Below are 4,638 nucleotides of genomic sequence, written 5' to 3'. Positions count from 1 at the left end.
CGAAATACAATTTCCAGGATTGGTTTTCGATGCCTTTTGGTAAAGGTTCTTCAATTGAATGATCAGCGATAAAGTCATCCATAATTTGGCCTTTATCAGATTTCAATGATTGATATGTCAATGAGTATTCTGTAAGCGCTAAGGCCCATTTCCAAACTTTGCTATGCAAAATTGGTTTTGACAACATGTGCTTAATTATATCAAAATGAGAATAAACATAAACATCAAACAGCTTTATATAATGCTTAAGTTTTGTACACGAGAAATACAGACAAAGACACAACTTTTCACAAGGATGATATCTTGTTTCAGCATCATTTAATACCCTACAAAGGTAATAAATGGCTCTTTCTGCGCCATTTTCATCCTCTTGTGCTAACATGCTTCCTATAGTACACTTAGACGCTTCTATGTACAACTTCATTCTTCTACCTTTTAGAAGTGGTGCAAGTATAGGAGTGTTATACCCTGATTTTGGACCTAAAAATACTCATTCTAATTTATTTTCTACTACTGATAATTGTCAATTTACTGTTGTTTTACTCTGAACCTTTACTTTGTTTCATCTGCACCTTTTACTGTCTGTGTCCCAAAGTGTCTTTTCTTGTGTTACAAGTCATTAAAAAAGGTCTCTCTGAATCATTGCTTTGTTTTCTTGCATTTTAATTCAAATATTTGCAAAAAATCGTACAAGAAGGGTATTTTGGTCATTTCCTGCAGTGGAACCCATTTTAGTCCCTGTGTTTGTCTCTAACACTTTTCAACTTGTTTTACAAATCATTGTTGAGTCTTTGTTAAAAAATCATTTCAAAAATTGCATCTGAGTCAGTTTAGTCCCTAGGGGCATTTTGGTCTTTTCCCATTAAAATACCTCATTTTTGTAATTGGTTCATTTTAGTCCTTTTGTTGATTTTATTTTAGATTTCACTTTACGTTTTGTCCAATTTACCAATTTCTAGTCCAATTTTATTTTTATTGCATTTTGGTCCCAATTTCTTTTAAAATTGCATTTTTAGGTTATATTAATTGCAGATTAGTCCTTCAAGTTTCTTATTTTGCATAAAGGTCCCAAGTCACAAATTGTACAAGGCCGAGCCATTTCAAGTCCAAGTACAGGTGTCACCATTTCACTGGTCCAAAGGCACACTTGGCAGCTTATAAATAGTGCATAGGGTCTGAAAAAGCAATAGAATTCACGCCACATCACAAACAGAACTCCAATTTCTCTCTCCATTCAGTTAGATCAAAATTCAGAAACCATCAAGAACAAGCAAGAACCCTAATTCTCCAGAACCAGATTCATGAACAAATTCATCAAATTTTCATCGATTCTCAGTGATCCATGGTGAATCTTCATCATTGAATCGTTTTCCTCTGCAATTCAAGTGCGAATTCATCACCAAGTGGTGACAAACTCAAGCACGAACACAGAGTTTTTGAAGAAGAAGAAGAAAGAAAGAAGATGAAGAATATGATCCGGTGAAGAAGAAGAAGGAATCAAACCAGCAAGAAACACCGATTTATTTTCGGTTTCAAGTAAAAAATCAACAAACAGAATCAAATTGAAGATTTCTAAAAAATCTTGTTCGATATCTCCGATTAAATCACAGGTAAACATATAACTCCACCGTTCTTTCTTAAAAAGCATCAATAAGGACGAATCCATGTAGATCCTCAAGGTTTCAAACAGTTTCTTTCAAAGAATTTGAAAACCTAAAAAAATAATTTCCAAAACCGTAACAAAGAATGTAGATCTACAAAGATTCAAGCCTTGCATGTGATTTCTGGCGTTAGATTCATGTTTAGGGTGAAGAAACGAGTTGATTGAAGTAGGATTCATGATTTTCTGGTGAGGTTAGGGCTCGCCGGAATCTGGAGTTCACGGCGGAGTCAATGAAGATTCCGATGAATCTTCATCTTCTCCGGCCGTCTCCTTCCAGAAATCGGCGAAGAGAAGAGAGAAGACGGGAGGCTAGTGAGAGAGCGAGGGAGTTAGAGAGAGAAAGGAGTATTGCAAATGAAATAAACCGGTGTCTTTACATATATATAGGCCAGTGAACCGGACCGGTCCAAAACCGGTCCATTTCCCTTCAATCCTGGCCGTTTGATCTAGGGTTTGATTCCCTGGATCAATCCTGTGGTTCCTGTGCGCCCAGGCTTTTAGGCGTTGGGCTTGGGCCTCTGTCTTTGGTTTTCTTTGTTTTCTTGTTATTTTCTTGCTATTCACACCTTGTTTGCTTGCTGTTTGAACCTCTGCTTGTTCAATTTTTCTCATAAAATTCCTAAAAGATCCCTATGTGTTCTTTAATGCATTTTTGATATCTTTGTGTTGTTTTTACATGTCAAAAATTGATTGCCACTTTTTGTTCATAATATCTTGATCCATGGTATGAGTGATTAATATGCAATCTTGTGATGAATATGCTACTGATCATATGCTTGTGTTACTGTTTTTAATATGTTTTGTTAGTTTCTTGTGTTTCAAGTAATGTGTTTCCTTTTATATTTTGGTTATTGTCGTCATTTTGCCGTTTTATCTCATATTCAATTGCTTACTTTTTTCTTACCATTTTATGCCTTATACTACTAACCATTTTGTTTCATTTTTCATCCATTTCTTGAGCATTTTACCATTTCATCCCCAATCTCTCTCTTAGTTTAGCCACTTTACCTTTTAAATTTCTATGTCAAATGGACATGTAATTTTAGGTAGTTTAATTTCCTTTTAATTCCTTACAAGACCATAGCATGTAAACTAGGGCAATGTAAAGGACAATGGACTCTCTATAGTGATGTACACCGACACAAGCATCGACACGCACACACGTTGTATGTTTACCGTTTTAGATGTATGTTTAGGAGACGCTATACTTAGAAAATATTCATTTTTCAAAGCAAATTAATTCCATCACTCAAATCTTTCCTAATAAACCTTGGAGTCAAAACTCCATTGTATTTTCCTTTATTTTCTTAATCAAATTCAAATGAATCTTAATTTCTACTTAGACACTTTTTTCGTTAATAATTGAACCAACAATTCACTATCTTTTCCTCTCATGCCTTTACGGCCTCTTTCTCTTCTTCAAAACCATTTTCAAAAACTAAAATCAATTGAAACACACCAAAAATACTTTTGGAAGAGAACTACATGGAATTTTGATCCCTTAAAAGGGTATGTAGGCAAGAGGCCAAAACCTCTCCAAGTCCAATAAAATGAAATCTCATACACTTTCTTTCCAAATCCTTAACCTAAATAAACTCTCTTTTTCAATAAATAAGCATAAAAGTAAAGCGTAGACATAAAGCTAGGAAAGCGGTTCCTATAGAATACTATAGTCGTTACGGGTGCTTAACACCTTCCCGTAACGAAAACGACCCCCGAACTTAGAATTTCTAAGGGTTTTCTCAATTTTACCCTTCCCAAGAAAAAAAATAGAGAATATCAAAGATTGAAAGGTTCAAGCCTAATTAATGACTTGATACCCCAAAATCGAGATAACAAGGAGGATTAATCAATTATGATTTGATTTCTTCAAAAGCCTTTTGGTGTTCTGGTTCCCATTTGAACACATCTTCTTTCTTCAGACGAAGTAATGGCGAGAAAGCTTGTCTTTTGCCACTTAAGCTCGATATGAACCTTCTGAGAAAGTTGATTTTTCCTAGCAAAGACTGCAACTCTTTCTTTGTCGAAGGGGCTTGAGTCTCCATTATTGTTTTGGTTTTGTTTTGATTAATCTCGATTCCTTTTTTGTGGACAACAAAACCTAAAAAATCACCTGCACAAACACCAAATGCACATTTTAATGGATTCATTTTTAATCCATATTGCCTCATCCGAATGATCGGCGTAAGTGATCTACATGTTTATATTCTGTTGATGATTTAACTACGATGTCATCGATGCAAACTTGCATGAAATCTTCAATGAAGTCATGAAACATCGAATTCATCGCTCTTTGGTATGTGGCATCGGCATTTTTTAGGGCAAACGACATTACCAACCACTCATAGCAACCTAATGCCCCCGGGCCTCGAAATGCGGTTTTGGAGATATCCTCCTCAGCAATAAAGATTTGATTGTAGCCTGAATAACCATCAAGCATACTCAAATACTCGTATCCCGCTACTGAATCTACCAGCATTTCTACCACAGGCATTGGGTATTCGTCTTTAGGAGTGGCAAGATTTAATTCTCTAAAGTCTATACAAACTCTTATGGTTCCGTTTTTCTTTTTAACAGGGACTACGTTTGCTAACCAATCTACATACCTGACAGTTCTGATGAAACCGCATTTCAAGAGCCTTTCGATCTCTTCTTTAATCTTTGGTAGAATTTGTGGCGCAAATTGTAACGCCCTAAATATTTATTTGATTTATTTTATTATGTTTAGAGTATATTTATATGATTATGTGATTTATATGATTTTTATGAAGTGTTGTGGTTTATTAAGTGGCTTATTTTATTATTTAATAGAATAAGATTTGAAAATAAAATAAGATTAAGTTGTGTGGGTTGTTTTGGAATTTGGAAGAATTTAGGGGAATAAGTGGAAATAAGATAAAGAGGGTTGAGGAATAAATAGGAGAAACCTAAGTCATAATAGTTTTACGTTAAACAAAACGTTTTGGAGAAAAAGG

The sequence above is a fragment of the Medicago truncatula genome, chromosome 8 (assembly GCF_003473485.1).
Source record: "Medicago truncatula cultivar Jemalong A17 chromosome 8, MtrunA17r5.0-ANR, whole genome shotgun sequence".
In the NCBI taxonomy this organism is placed as follows: domain Eukaryota; kingdom Viridiplantae; phylum Streptophyta; class Magnoliopsida; order Fabales; family Fabaceae; genus Medicago; species Medicago truncatula.
The sequence above is the reverse complement of the archived record's forward strand: the minus strand, read 5'-3'. Positions refer to the sequence as shown.